Source organism: Salvia splendens, chromosome 17 (genome assembly GCF_004379255.2).
Source record: "Salvia splendens isolate huo1 chromosome 17, SspV2, whole genome shotgun sequence".
Taxonomy (NCBI): domain Eukaryota; kingdom Viridiplantae; phylum Streptophyta; class Magnoliopsida; order Lamiales; family Lamiaceae; genus Salvia; species Salvia splendens.
Genome location: NC_056048.1, coordinates 8601392 through 8618407, shown reverse-complemented (window position 1 = coordinate 8618407; position 17016 = coordinate 8601392). Strand labels below are relative to the sequence as shown.

General features: G+C 39.6%; 1 long non-coding RNA gene across 1 annotated transcript; it reads right to left on the bottom strand.

Moving 5' to 3' along the window:
• Nucleotides 1-12310: 12310 nt before the first annotated feature.
• Nucleotides 12311-15470, bottom strand: LOC121773406. The gene is made up of 4 exons (XR_006044750.1): nucleotides 15072-15470; nucleotides 14242-14915; nucleotides 13166-13242; nucleotides 12311-12685 (listed from the first exon to the last, which is right to left on the bottom strand). It is a non-coding gene; the product is annotated as an uncharacterized LOC121773406 (long non-coding RNA).
• Nucleotides 15471-17016: the final 1546 nt, after the last annotated feature.

The window sequence follows — 17016 nt, the reverse complement described above, 5'->3', positions numbered from 1 at the left end:
CCATCGGAGACACAGTTCAGTGGGTGTGAGACTTTCTCCTTAGAGGAGTTGGGGATAGATCTTGAAGATGCGGACACTCCCGTTCAAACGGGGAGTAGGGCGGGGTCGGGGCGCACCAAAGAAGAAGAAAGGCAAGGGGAAGGGCCAAAGGGTGGTCGGCGAGTCGTCGCAGCCGGCTGATGACGACAGCCCGGCATGGAGGAAGTGGACGGATGCGGAGAACGTCGCGCTGTCCAAGGCTTGGGTAAGTGTTTGCGATGATCCCCTCCATTCGAACAATCAGAGGATCGTCAACTTGTGGGATAAAATATCAGCAACCTACAAGGCATTTTGCCCGGAGGTGAGGCCACACAGCGGGGAGGAGTGCCAGAAGGGGTGGGACCGAATCAGGGCTGCGGTCTCCCGATTTTTGGGCTTGTACACCAACGCCCTCCTCATGCAGACCAGTGCCCAAACTGACGAGGACTGCAGGAGGATAGCGGAGAAAGCCTTCCCCGTGCCCGGACTTTATAAGGAGTTCACCTACTGGAACTGCTATGAGGTGCTGATGGACTCCGAGAAGTTTCGGGCAGGTGTCGATACTGGCTGGCCGAAGAAGCAGCGACTGAACTATGCCGGTGATTACAGCGGCAGCAGCGATGGTTCCCACGACCTCCCCGAGGATGTTCAGGAGTTCCCGTCCCCTCCATCGTTTACTCGCCGCACTCGCCCGGTTGGTCAAAGGCGGGCGCAACGGGTAGCGAGGGGGGTCGCCCAGAGGTCCCAGGAGGTTCAGTCGGCATCCTCCCCAGTTGGCAAGTCGCCAACCGAGCTCGCCTTCTTCGCGCGTCAACAAACACTGGCTCAGATGCACAAGATCTTAGCTGAATGGAGGGCGACAACTGTCCCCGTGGAGAAGAGGTTTCTTCTTTCAATGCTCAAGAGTATGCGGGTCGATTTGGATGCCGCCTCGGCACAGTTGGGGGGCTCAGACGCGGGCTCAGATGCCGCAGATTTGGGGGTCCCGGATAGCGGCGACGACGGCGACGGCGACGACCATGAGAGTGAGGCGGAGGCGGGGGCTCGTGTGTGGAAGATGGGGTTTTTTTTAATTAATATAATTTTTTTAATTAATGTACTTTTTTAATTTTACTATTATTATTGAATTTTCTTGTATTTGTGTCGTAAATTTAATTCTGTATTTTGTGTGATTGTTAATTATTTATTTTTTATAATTTTGTTTATTGTGGCTAGCCTATTGCTTGTCTTGATGATGTGACAGGAGAAGTTTTTAGTGCGATGATGTAGCAGGAGGAGTTTGTGGCTAGCTATGAGTGAACTATTATCATGGTGGATGCTCTAGTGCTATGTCCAGTTTTGAAAGTTTTAGTAATAAGCTTTAAATTTCGTTCTAAGAAATGAAAATAGGGATGTGTGTGAGTGTGTGTGACAAAAGAAAAGCCAGCTGTAAATATTAAAAGGAGAAAGAATAAGAAGAATATAAAGTATTCTAGAAAACGACAACAAAACGAGTGAATAAAGAAAGTTGGGGATATATCACAATTTAATGAAAAATAATCCATATTGTTAGACTGTTATACACATAGAAATAACAATTCCAACACATTGTTTTAATTAATATTCCGTTCATCCACCATTTAAAAACATATATATTTTGACTCAATACTATTTTAAAAATTATTTACTTTTATATAAAAATAGAAATATATATCTCACTTTTATATATTAATTTTATAGTAAAATATGGTGTAATGAGTTAATGAAGCGTGAAACCTATTATTTATAAATGGAGAAAAACTAAAAGTGCTATGTCCATAATCTGACAATGGTCAATGAATATAGTGATTGAATCATCGAGAAACATGTACTCCCGAAGATAACTACTCCTTCCGTCCTATAAAGTTTGTTCTATTTTTTCATTTCTGTTCGTCCCCAAAGTTTGTCTCATTTCACTTTTTACCATTTTTAGTAGTGGACCTCATATTTCACTAACTCATTCATACTAACATTTTATTATAAAACTAATATACAAAAGTAGGACTCACGTTTCACTAACTTTTCATTATATTTCTTAAAACTCGTGCCCGGTAAAATTGAGACAATCTTGATAAAATTTGAAAACTAATTTTATTTCTATGTTACTATCCCTCAATCCTAAATTATTTTGTCTTTGCCATCTTTTGCATTTACTGGTTTTGAATTTTCTTAAGATGGATATCAAACATGCGCGCAAGTGCATCGTACTTTCTTCAACCAATTCAAATTTTAGATACCAACTTGCGTGGCTGGCCTCAACATTCTGCCCACACATTTGATATGTATGGTTATTTAAATTTGCTTATACAATGCAAACCAAACTTGACCCACGACCGATCTCAGTATTGCACGCATATGTTTGGTATGCATAACATGTACTCAATACATTCTTAAAATACCATAATAAACTTGTGTGTGCATTGCTCATGCATGTTTGTTTAGGTTTGATATGCATGGTATGAATTGGCCAAATTTATACCATGGATACCAAACTTGACGCGTCTGGCCTCCGCAGTCGACTACGGACAACTAGTTTGATACGCATTGTTTAATTTTAATACTATCATACTACTCCCTCCGTCCCCTAATAGGAGTCGTTGTTTGACCGGGCACGAGTTTTAAGAAATGTAAAGAAAAGTTGGTTGAAAAAGTTAGTGGAATGTGTGACCCACTTTTTATATTGATTTTATAATAAAATATGAGTGGAGTGAGTTAGTGGAATGTGATACCTACTAACATTTATGGTAAAAATGAAGAGTGACTCTAATGGGGGACGGCCCAAAAAGGAAATTAGCGACTCTTATTCGGGGACGGAAGGAGTATTATGTATGGCAAACACATTCTAATTATAAAAAATTTAAAAGAAAATTTACCTGGCTGTAGGGATCAGACGAATTCCGGATTCACTATTTACCGAGACCTCTTTGGTCTTGTTACAAGATGGCTCAGTCAAACCATCAACCAAGCGACTGATATGTACAAAAGATCTAGCTATTACAGTCAAGATACACAATAGCTATTACAGACTAAGTCCTTGCGCTTAATCAATTCAAGACAAGCATCAATAACCCTGCACACTCAACAAAACCTTGTTAGTATCACAAGGTAATAGATCCAAACGGATCTGGTACAATAAAGGCAGAATACCGAACGAAATCACAAAGAAAACAACAATCAACGGCTCAGCCACCCGCCGATGATACAAGCCTATTCTCCAGAACACAGATCCAAAGGAGCACAGCTGAATCTGCCGGTGATTGACCTCACACTCCAGATTCCAGGCCTAACCGACTCCTACACTTCAGATCTACACCGTTCGAGAACAACCTCGCACAGAAACACTCCAAACAGAAACCCTAGTTCCCACCCAACTCCAGCAACCGAAATAGTTGCTTCCTCTATTACTGTAGCAAGATCTGAAGCACTTTCAACCGTGCAAGATCACACAGAATCACCAGAGAATCGTCGGAGAAGAAGGGAAGAAGAAGAAGAGTCAAAGAACTCTGAGAGAGAGAGAGAGAGATATCCGAAGAGAGAGAGTGAGAGTATTGAATGAGATAGAGAATCAGGAGACTCACACACATAACAAGCACACCCTACAATCCGACGGCTGAGAGCCATGATCCGAGTGGGAGAACACGTGGCTGAATCTGGAGTGGAAGTCATGAGTCTTGGGCCAGGCCCAAATCAGCAATGCATGGGCCAGTAACTAAAATCAGCCCAAATGAGAGTCCACCAAATATTCAACATGCTCCACCTTGGACTTCATTATGGGAAACCAGCTTGCACCACACGGCTAAGGTGTAAATTCATCACAGCCTACATGGTAGCCCCCTCAGCCCCAAAGAACAAAGTTCACTGGCATTTTTGGGAACCACCAAGTTGCCTCTAGACACCAGAGGGTTGAAAACCCATTAGTCTAAGAGGACTTGTTGCCTCAAGTCACCCATCACCCTTACCACAGTGGATTAGGTAACTGAGGTCTTTTTTCCCCGGGACATGCACTTATCCAAAATCAAAATGCAAAAACTTAATGCAGAAAATTAGTTTTTCAAGAGGTAAGCATTTAGTACCCATATCAGCTGGGTTCTTATCTGTGTGTACTTTAGAAAGAAAAACTTCACCTTTTTCTACAATATCCCTAATGTAATGAAATCTTACATCAATATGCTTAGTTCTATCATGGAAAACAGGATTCTTGCACAGTTGAATAGCAGATTGAGAGTCAGAGAATACCACAGGAGGAGTTTTCACAAAGTTAAGTTCAGAAAGTACTCCCTTTAGCCACACAACTTCTTTCATAGCTTCAGTGATAGCAATGTACTCAGACTCAGTAGTAGACAAGGCAACAATATGTTGCAGTTGTGACTTCCAACTAATGCAGGACCTACACACAGTAAAAACATAGGAAGTGGTGGACTTCCTCTTATCCCTGTCATTAGCATAGTTAGAATCAACATATCCAGCAAGTTTAACACCTTCTTCACACTTAGAATAGCATAAACCATACTTTGCAGTATGCTTCAAGTATCTCAACAACCACTTCAAAGCTTCCCAATGCACAGGACCAGGATTAGACATATATCTACTCAAGCATGAAACAGCATAAGCAATATCAGGTCTAGTACTGACCATTAAGTACATAACAGATCCAATAGCATTAGCATAGGGAACTTTCTTCATGGAATTGATTTCAAGATCAGTTTGAGGGCAAAGGTCTTTACTCAACACAAAATGAGCAGCTAAGGGCACTGAAGCAGGCTTAGCATCATACATGTTAAATTTTTCAGAATTTTGTACACATAGGGTTCTTGATGCAAAACAAGAGTATAATTCTTTCTATCCCTGAAAATATTAATTCCCAGAATTTTCTGAGCATCCCCTAAGTCTTTCATGTCAAAATTCTTGCTCAAAGCAGCTTGCACAGCACTTATGGTGTTCAAACAAGGACCCATGATCAGCATGTCATCAACATACAACAATAGAAACACAGGAACAGTACCAAGGTTCTTCACATACAAGCAAGCATCAAAAGTGCTTCTCACAAAGCCCAAATTGTGCATACAAGTATTAAACTTAATGTTCCACTGCCTAGGAGACTGCTTTAGACCATATAGAGCCTTTTTCAGCAAACACACATGATTAGGAAACTTTGGATCTACAAAACCTTCAGGCTGTCTCATGTATATGGGTTTATCAAGATCACCATGCAAGAAGGCAGTTTTAACATCCATTTGCTTTAATTCCCAATCAAAATGAGCACACAATGCAAGCATTAACCTCACAGTAGTAAACTTAACAATAGGAGCAAATATTTCAGTATAATCTACCCCCTCTTGTTGAGTAAATCCTTTAGCCACCAATCTGGCCTTATACCTCAGCCCCTCCACCTCATTCTTTAGCTTATACAACCATCTACAGTCAACAATAGAGGCACCAAGAGGCAGGGGTACAAGGATCCAGGTCATATTAACTTTCAGAGAATTCATCTCTTCAATCATAGCATCATGCCACTTAGCCCAGAATTTAGATTTTGTAGCCTGCTTAAAGGTTTGAGGCTCATCCCCATCAGATTCATGCACATTGAAAGCCAAGTTTATGAGAGCAATTAGCCCTACATATCTAGCAGGTTTATTCACATTCACCCTTCTGGATCTATCCCTAGCAAGCACATAGTCATTCAAATTTGGTGCATCAATGACATTTTGAACTCCAGGAGGACTGTTTAACACATTCTGAGCAGGCACAGGAGCATTACTCCTAATAGGACTAGCATGCACATTGTCATCAGGTAAAGCCACATTGTTAACATTATCCTCAGGTAGATTTCCCTCATTAGGTGTGTCACTAGGACTATAGGCTGGCACTGAGTTCCAAAAAGGTTGCTCCACCTCACTTGAAGCATCCACTGGATGCTCCACATCAGTGGGTAAAATTGTGGACTCCTCCTCACTTGGAGGGTCACTGTCCACACTCTCTAGAGCTGAAGGATCAGTCAACCTCAGACAAGGAAAGTCATGCTCATTGAACACAACATCCCTGCTGATAATGACCTTAAATCCAGGCTCATCTCTCAGCCAGATCCTATACCCTTTAACACCCTCAGGATAACCCAAGAGAACACCTTTTCTAGACCTAGGTTCAAGTTTGTCAGACTTGGTATGCACAAAAGCAGAGCAGCCAAACACTCTTAGGTGAGAAAGGTTCAAAGGTTTTCCATAAACACATATTCAGGGCACTGCCCCAATAAAGGCACAGAGGGAGACCTATTTACCAGATAAGTAGCAGTCAACAAAGCTTCACCCCAAAATTTTTTTGACAAACCAGATTTAGAAAGCATGCATCTAACCTTTTCAAGTAAAGTCCTATTCATTCTTTCAGCTACTCCATTTTGTTGAGGAGTATAAGGAACAGTTTTATGCCTTTTAATACCATGCCCAGCACATAAGTCATCAAATTGGTTATTACAAAATTCAAGACCATTATCAGTTCTGATTCCTTTGATTTTCTTTCCAGTTTGGTTTTCAATCAAGGTTTTCCAAGTAGTAAATTTTCCAAACACATCAGATTTATGTTTCATCAGAAAACACCACACTTTCCTTGAAAAATCATCAATCACAGAGAGAAAGTAGACAGAACCAGAGTGAGATGACACAGGAGCAGGTCCCCAAACATCCATATGCAAATATTCAAGCACATTCTTACTCACATTAGCAGGGACAGGTGTAGGAAAAGATACTCTATGTTGTTTACCAAGCACACAAGTATCACAGAAAGGTAATTCACCACAGACATCAGAATCAGATAGAATGTCATGTTTTTTCAGAATATTCATACCCTTCTCACTCATGTGGCCTAGCCTATTATGCCATAGCAAAATTTTGTCAGACTTTACAACATTAGCAGATGCTTTTTCACAAGTAAGAGGCACAGCATTGCAGACATACAAACCACACCTTTTTTGAGCTTTAAATAAGCACATAGAACCTTTACAGATTTTCATACAGCCATCCCCCCACTTCCCACTCAGACCAGAACCTTCAAGAGCATTACATGACATCAAGTTATAACACAGATCTGGAACATATCTAACACCCTTCAAATTAAGCACATAGCCATTACTAAATTTTAAACACACTGTGCCAATACCAAGAATTTCACATTTCTTGTCATCAGCCATTGACACATAAGTGCTAGAAACAGGCTTCATGTCAGAAAACACCTGCTTGAAGGGACTTACATGGAAAGTGCAACCAGAATCACATAACCAGTCATTTAAGGTATAAGGACACATAGGGGAAGCATTGATATTCAACAAATCATGCACCATAAACACAGATTCATTGTCAGTTGTTTCATACTTAACCATACTGGCAATGTTTTCAATCTGAGAGCTGTTATTATTATGGTGAGGAGGCTTATTCTTCTTAGGCTTGGTACATTCCTTTTTATAATGTCCAGTTTCTCCACAATTGTAACATTTTCTGAAGGATTTAGGGTCCCTACTACTGGATCTGGACCTAAATTTCTTCCTTGAGTTGGATCTGTTATTAGAACCACCATTTGATTCATATCCCCCTCTTGAATTAGACCTACCCCTAACATTAAACACTTTATTGGCAGTAGATTTGTCAGAACCCCTTTCCCTCAGATCAAGTTCCTTAGATTTAAGGGAGCTAATTATTAAATCAAGAGGAGCAGAGTCTCTGCCATATTTAATGGCAGCCTTTACATCACTATAGGAATCAGGTATGGCATTCATTAGGGCAATACTTGTATATTCATCAATTGTTTTATCACCTGATCTCTTAATGTCTTGCACAAGTTTCTGAAATCTATCCACATTATCATCTATATCCTTAGACAAATCAAGTTTGAATTTAAACAGCTTTTCAAGCAAATACATTCTTGAGGACATAGAAGTTTCTGTAAACAGAGTATCAAGGAGTTTCCACATTTCAGAGGCAGATTCAACATGATCAACTTTCCTAATCACAGAGTCAGATAAATTGAGAATAATAGTGGCTCTAGCCAACTCATTCATTTCATCTTGCTTTTCAGGAGAAACATCATCAGACAAAGTACCATCAACAGACTTGAAAACCTTTTGTTGAATCAAAATACACTTCAATTTTTGTTTCCAAATCATAAAGTCATTTTTTCCATTAAAAGGAACCAAACCAATGGGCTGAGACATTTTGGACATCAATTCAGCCAAAACACAGTGAGCAAGGTAAGAACACACAACTCTGCACACAATAGGGAAAAGAGACATGCAGGCTAGGGCCTAACACAGATTTTCACAGAAGGAGCACAAAAGAACACGAAGTCAAGTACCCAGAGGGCAGTAACAGCTATCTGAACAGAAAATTTTCTCAAGAACAAAAAGAAAAAACACCATACACACAGGTCAAGCCCAAATCCCTGACTGTCACGAGCAGCACTGGCTAAGGCTATCCCAGATCGCAAACACTCACTCTTGGAGGGCGCAGGGGGTCACTTAGGCAGTATATGTGCTTGGTGGCCAGGTAATAAGGGGTCAGAGAGACAGATAAAACAACAATCAAACACGGAAGCAGGTAAACACAGAGAAAACAACACAGATAAGCCTAAAACCTTGCCAAGGTTTACTACCAGCAGCAAAAGCCCAAACCTAGGGTGGCTTTAAACAGGAAAAACAAGAAAACAGAGAGAGTCACAGCCAATTTACCAGAGCAAACCCCCTACTCGAGGGAGGGTTCCACTTGCCCACCTCCTTAATGCGACTCGGCGTGCCGGAATCGTCCCCCCGTGGCTCTGATACCACTGTAGGGATCAGACGAATTCCGGATTCACTATTTACCGAGACCTCTTTGGTCTTGTTACAAGATGGCTCAGTCAAACCATCAACCAAGCGACTGATATGTACAAAAGATCTAGCTATTACAGTCAAGATACACAATAGCTATTACAGACTAAGTCCTTGCGCTTAATCAATTCAAGACAAGCATCAATAACCCTGCACACTCAACAAAACCTTGTTAGTATCACAAGGTAATAGATCCAAACGGATCTGGTACAATAAAGGCAGAATACCGAACGAAATCACAAAGAAAACAACAATCAACGGCTCAGCCACCCGCCGATGATACAAGCCTATTCTCCAGAACACAGATCCAAAGGAGCACAGCTGAATCTGCCGGTGATTGACCTCACACTCCAGATTCCAGGCCTAACCGACTCCTACACTTCAGATCTACACCGTTCGAGAACAACCTCGCACAGAAACACTCCAAACAGAAACCCTAGTTCCCACCCAACTCCAGCAACCGAAATAGTTGCTTCCTCTATTACTGTAGCAAGATCTGAAGCACTTTCAACCGTGCAAGATCACACAGAATCACCAGAGAATCGTCGGAGAAGAAGGGAAGAAGAAGAAGAGTCAAAGAACTCTGAGAGAGAGAGAGAGAGATATCCGAAGAGAGAGAGTGAGAGTATTGAATGAGATAGAGAATCAGGAGACTCACACACATAACAAGCACACCCTACAATCCGACGGCTGAGAGCCATGATCCGAGTGGGAGAACACGTGGCTGAATCTGGAGTGGAAGTCATGAGTCTTGGGCCAGGCCCAAATCAGCAATGCATGGGCCAGTAACTAAAATCAGCCCAAATGAGAGTCCACCAAATATTCAACACTGGCAAATATAACTAAAAATATCGTCATCATAGTAAAATAAATGAACGAGCAGGGAAAAAAGAACATAACTATGATGACGGACAGCAGCAGGAGCAAGATGAAGTTGGAGAGACATGTGATAAATGGATATAGAAGTATACTGTATTTAATTTGAATAAAAAAACATTTATATTTCTTTATCTCAAATAAAAATATTGGGCAATACTCAACCTACCGGTTGCTAAATAATTTTCGGAGGGGTTGTCGTTATAATTTGTTAAATAAAAGGGGTTGCATTTATAATATGGATAAGAATGAGGATATTGATAAAGATTCCATAAATTGGTTCATTTAACTTGTGACCGATTCTAAGCAGCCTTTAGCCTTTACTCTTTCACTCCACATTTGACTCGCCTGGTACAAGGTATCTCTCGATCACAGCTGGGCTTATTTAAATCTCTGTTGTTTGTATTTATTTCTGCGATTACTTTTAGAATGATGTTTGAACTGAATCACTAATTAAGAAGTTAATTTATAGATTAATCTCAAAGTCAATCCAATTTGTTTTGTTTTTTCGATATATTTTTGTGAATTTTAGGTTTTTGAATGTGCAGTGAATTCAAATTAATGGATTTATGAGCTAGAATTAATGCCTTGACTTGCATTCATGAAACATGTGATTGGATAAGCATGGCCAAGAAACTCTTCTCATTCAGCTCAAAACCAGATGAGATTAATGAGGAATTTAGAGATGCCTGCCTATCTATGAACATCAATCATATTGTGATTAATAATTTGATTTGATTTTTGAAATTGAGTTTGCATAACAAATTGTTAGCTGCAAATGAGATTCATATATTCATTTCTTGGTCAAAAAAGTTTCTAGAGTAGTTACACAGACTGAAATTTTTTCTATGACAAGAGTTATGTTTTGTTACCAAGAAATCAATGAAAAAAAGTCACATTTTCAGTAGGAGTGCATTCTGTTTCTCTGCAATTGATCACTATGTTGACGAAGTTCATTTCATGCAGCTAGTATTTCAACTCATACACCATTTTGAAATTTGACTCGAGGTTACATGCATTTATGGTGTGGAAATTTGATGTGAGAAGTTTAGCACCCTAAGCCTGTATTGTTCTTAGAGCCAATTTTTTAATGAATATATGCTGTATGCAGTTGGTAGTTTGGTATTCCTATGCCTTTTTCTTTGTCATATTCTCTATAGTAGTTGTTTAAATGAATTTAGTCACCGGTCAAAATCCCTAAATGCATAAGGCAGCTGTATTACCTACATAAGCATGTAGATTGGAGTAATCACTAATCAATTCTACTTGCTATGACAATGACTGATCTTTTAGGTTCAACCAAATTGGATATTCTGCTAAATCGTTTAATAATAGATCGTACGTTGATTTACAATGTTAATTAGTATCACAAGATGCAGTAACTTTGCATAAAATCTTGCAGATATAAGCATTTGCAATGAACTCTGAGGTTGTAATGCACAATGGTGGATGTCATTGCAAAAGAGTAAGGTGGAAAGTTGAAGCTCCCTCGAGTGTGGTAGTCTGGCAATGCAGCTGTTCTGATTGCTCGATGAGAGGAAACACTCACTTTGTTGTCCCGTCCCAGAAATTCGAGCTCAACGAAGATGCAAAACAGTTCCTAACAACATACACGTTTGGCACGCACACAGCAAAGCACATTTTCTGCAAAATCTGTGGAATTACATCATTCTACATTCCACGGTCAAATCCAGACGGTGTAGCTGTTACATATAAATGCGTAGATCCAGGAACATTAAAACATGTGGAGACCAGGCATTTTGATGGACAAAATTGGGAGAGCTCGTACAATAGGTCAGGAATCTCCGCATGTTCAAAAATTCTACCAAAAGGTGACGATGATTAGATTTAGATGTTCCAACATGTGGACTATGCTGTTAAGTATATAGTTGCTAGTAACACCATACACATTATGTGCTTGGAAACTGGTTCATATGATATGTTAAAAACTTAAAAGCGATTCCTGCCCCGATGATTCGTCCCCCACCTCATAACTCATATGGTTCCTGTTGAAGAGAAAAATGAACACCTTAGTTTCACGTAATATTATTTTACCTTCTTCTAGGATCATTCACCAAACTCATTGTTGATAGTTGCATTGCTAGATCAGTACTAGAGTAGTTGCTTCTAGAATTAGCTTGATCAACTGGCCATGACATCGGCAGGACTAGTCCTCTGCAACACATATAGTCAGCCATACATGAGATAACATAGCAAAGCGTAGCAGGTATATGGTATTTGGTTCAGGGAAGTCGGGGATACCCTTCTAATGCTATAGAGTCATCCACCACATATCTACCACAATTATCACATTCTTCTGCTGCGAATAATATTAATATTAGTATGGTGGTGTTCGGTTTTCAAGATAAAATAATACCAAGATACAATCCTGGGATTGAGTTGTGAGATTATTTTAGTCATATGGGGTTAGCTATGACTAATTATGCCATGATTATCCATCTAGGATTGAGTTGTGGGGTTGAATCTCATGAACCAAACACACTACAAATTTAATCTCGGATGCAATCTTGCAAACCGAACAGCCCCTATGTTGTATTTTGCAAGATTGTTATAGGGATTGCAGGGGAATCATGCTACATTCATGAAATCAGCAATCAAACCTAAATTATACTCCTCCGCCCAATAAAATAGAGAACGTTTGTCATTTTGGGAATCCCTTAAAATTTTCTGTTGCAGAGGACTCAATCAAATTTTATGAGATCAGAACTTCCCTACCAAAAAGTCTTGAGCATAATTGAAAAGTATCACCTTTACATTGTGTCTCGACAGTAAGAAGATTTTTTTAGCTTTGCTTCATCGTCTTTGTGGCCTTGGCAATAGCACGACAGAAAATGCTTTTCTCAACAGTGAATTCAACGCCCATCTGCTTTGGATACAGCATGCTCCATCTTCCAATCATTAAAACTACAAAATTTGCAAGAAGAATAAGTGTTGAAATAAGCATTTCCAGAATCAAAATGCTATACACAAACAAGTAGAGAAGCATACTAATTGTGAGAAACATTTGAAAGCCCCATAATACACTTGATCCCCTAAATCTGTCTCTTAGTTTAAGGATATTGGTCTCTAAAACCATGAACTTTGCCCAAAATTTGGTATTTCCCTTGAACTTTAAAATTGGTCTAGAATAAACTTTGCGCTTTGTTTTAAAATAATTTTGTACAGTAGATGAGCAAACAACAGCATTTATATGTAAATACATTAATATTCAATACACTCCAGATTTAATAACTAATTGAAAATGCTGAACCTACCATCTTCCAGAGCTGTCTATTTATCTTCAGCTAGTTGATGATCATTGGCACAGTTATAAGGAAATAGTAAACTTCTAATCACTCTTGCTACCATCTTAATACTTATGCATAGAAAAGGGCTGAGACATACAAAACTATTAATTCCCTTTGCCATTCAACCAGTGCCTCTTCGATGTCCATCTTAGAAAGAGCTTAAAACACTGCAGTCTGCAGAGAGGAATAACAATTACTAAATCACTCTTAGGACACACGAACAAGAAAAGGCTAAAGAAAAAGAGCTTATAATGTTTTTTTTAAATAAAAAACACCCAGTATGGGCGCGGGCGGGAGGTTTAGGCAGACCCCCAACCCGTGAATAGAATCAAAATATATCGTTCCAAAACGTGATCCAAGCCCAAAAGTGACTTGGATCCAAAGCAAGAACAAGAACAAATAAACTGGAGGTCCCACAAGTCGGGTATAGAAGACTGTAATCTTCAACAAAATCAATTATAAGCACCGAACATGAGATCAAGCTCACATTTTCCAAATTGGACATGGTTCGTCTCACTATAGCTACATTCGCGAAGCGAAACAATCATTTTAACATTTATACTGATAAACACAACAAAAAGACCTCAACACACTAATCCAACAACAAATCAGAGAGAAACTTCACCTCTTTCTACATAAGATTAGCAAAGAAGCATTTAACCAGAGTGGCAGAGATGTTTGTATTCAAGATCATCAATACAGAATACATCTCAATAAGGATATAAACCTATACCAAAGTTGCTCAAAATGAGCACAAGTATTTTGAAACAAGTAATTACATGCAACAATTTCATGGTGTATTTTGAAATAAAAATTGTAGTACGTATAGAAAAAGATTTATGCTAAAAAGGAAGCAATCGATTACTCCCGCCAAATTTTCAAACTACCAAGCGTGATGAAACGATGCAATTAGACAATAACACTGAGAATTCGATGTCCACATAATTGTTGCAACACAATAACATGTCAAACAAAACAAGCCAAAACACACAACATTTATTCAAGCAAGTTGCTGAGTATGTATCGTAGTAGGAGAGCTTTGAGCGACACCTGCATATGTCGAAGAACTGAATATGGGGTATGAGGCAAGATGTCAAAAAAATATACACGAAACCTAGCTATCATTAAATATCAAAGTTATAAAAATCCAAAGGCATGAGACATTGTGTTCACCTCACAAGAATGGAGGATAAATGGAAAGCTTGAACACATCTTCGCTTTTGAGAAACATTTCCTTTTCCTCAATAAATCTATTTGCACAGCTTGCAGCAAGATGAGGTTCGTACAAATCCAGCAGTGTGAGGTTTGGTATGCGAGCAAGTTCAATCGGAACTTCTTGAAGCTGACTATAGTTGCGTAGCTTAAGTGTTCTAAGGTCTGGAAAGTGACGGGCAGAAGATAACCAAATCCCTAAGTCAGTTTCTTCAATGTGCAAGACTTAAAGAGTTCGAAAACCTCCATCCTCAGTTTCCCAAATCCGTCCCATGAATGCCTTGTTTTTCAACTTGAGCACCTCTAGCTTTTCCAGAAGTGCTAGGATACTCATTTGACTCCAATCAAGATATGTACCAGCTAAAGTTAGGCTCTTCAGCGTTGGTGGAAATTTATTGTATGGGGGAAGGCTCTCATGTCGACCTACTGAAGGTATATTTGGATACACATCACTTATTAGCTTCAAATGTTTTAGACAACCCAATTATGGCAAACTGTCAAATGATACAATCTTTCCCTCCAATGCGCAATTTCTTCAAATTACGAGCCATGTTGGATAATTCTTTGGTGCAACTTTCGGGATAAATAGTTTCGAATGACTGAATTTTTTCACCACCTTTCCCAGCTTTGCCGACCTTGCACAAATTAGCAGAAGCATTAGTCTTGAAGTGCCTTAACTGAGTAAACTCCAGAATATCAGGTTTTACATCAAGGGTACGAGATGTTGTATGTTCCAAAGCTTTGACAAATGAGCAGGAAGAACACTCATATTGGAAGACAAAGCAAAGTACCTCATGTGAAGCAAATAGTACATATCAGAATCAATATGAAGGAATATGATCCGCTTAGCATCTAAAACTCTGCGTAGCTCAGGCTTCTGGGGAAATAAGTTCTATAAACAAAGAATGAACGGGTATGAGGTCACGAAGGTTTGCTAGAGATGAACGATGGAATATTGGAGTGAATGGAAAGACGGCGAGCCTCTGATAGTTGAGGAACAATAACAACTTAATTTCTGTGAGGAAACTCTTTGTTCCTTTCCCAACTTCTGTTTTGCAAAATTCATGTAGCATGCGATGGACGCGGCAGGCTTTAACTTTACCATCAATCTTTTTCCGTGCAATTTTCACAAAGTTTCTGCGGATAAGATCCTGCAAATACGCTTCTACACATTCCTCCAAAGCACATTGACAATGATTTTACAGTTACATTGATCCCGTGCAATATGGTGCAAGTTTGGAGGAATGTGCAGAAGCGTATTTGCATAATCTTATCCGCGGAAACTTTTAGGAAATTGCACGGAAAAAAGGTTCTGCATATTCCTCCAATGCACATTGACAATGATTTTACAGTTACATTGATCTATGGTGCAAGTGTGGAGGAATGAATGTGCAGAGGCATATTTGCAGAATCTTATCCGCAGAAACTTTTGAAAATTGCACAGAAAAAGGTTGAAGGTAAAGTTAAAACCTGCCGCATTGATTGTTCGCCACATGAATTGTGTAAAACAAATGCTTGTATAAAAGGAAGGGATAGTTTTGTAACAACCCGAAACTTCAAAAGCTTATTAGCTTAACTAAGTGGACTAGATGGTGTTAAGAATTTCCATCTATGTTTTAAAATTATCTATCGTTGAGTTGTATGGAAATGGAGATGAGATATAGAATAGTTGTTGTTGTTTGCCCCATGATTATCTCAATAAAATCAAAAGAATAAATCCAAAATAAAAGTCCTTAATGTTCAATACACGCACCGAGAGTCTAATAAAGTCCACAAATTTATCGAACTCTAATCTATTACAATTGGGGAGAGACGAGCAAGTTTCAGGCAAACGATTCAATGGTTGTAATCTTTTCCAAGGAAGCCCGATCCGTCAACGGGAATCACCAATGTTCTTCGCATAAGAGATTTTCCCTTTCCTACATAAGGGCATCCACAGTGATGCGGATGTCCCGGTGGAATTCCCCTCGGAATTCCCAAAAACACATCTTGCCACGTCATAAGGACTTCCCACTGCACTGCCACGTCATACGGAATTCCCACTGCACAGTGGCGGAATTCCCACAATAAAAAAAATTCACAAATTAAACAATTTCCGGAATTAAACAATTTCATAATTAAAATTTCGACGAAAATATGAGAAAAATTCCATTAAAAAAAGAATAGTACATTTCACCAAATTAAAAAAATACATTTCAATAATTAAAAACTACATCAACGACGACCCCTACGCTGCCACACTTCTTCAATAATATCGTTATGTAGTCAAACGTGGGCTTGTTTTTGGCGCACGTCGGAATTTAGACATTACAAAAAAATGAAATAAAGCGGAATTTCGCGGGAGTCGACGCAATGGCGGACGTCCCCGCGGAATTCCGCTTAACGCCGCGGACCTGCGACGTCCTCGGGTGAATTCTGTATCCGTGGCGGGCATGCACAATGGCGGACGTCCGCCACGGAATTCCGGGACGTCCGTGGAAATTCCGCGTCGACGGGCGCCATTGCAGATGCTCTAAGAAGAAAGTTAGAGAGAGTAAGGCCATCCACAACGCTGTTCCTATACCGTTCCTATACCGTTCCTTAAACCACTATTTGAGGGCCCCACTGTACTTTTTTACTCCATTCCTTAACTAAGGAACGGAACCTGCAACCCTCCGTTCCTTAACCGTTCCTTAACCGTTCCTTAAATTACTATTCATTCAATTTCATTTTTTTTTTATTTCCAACTCAATTCAA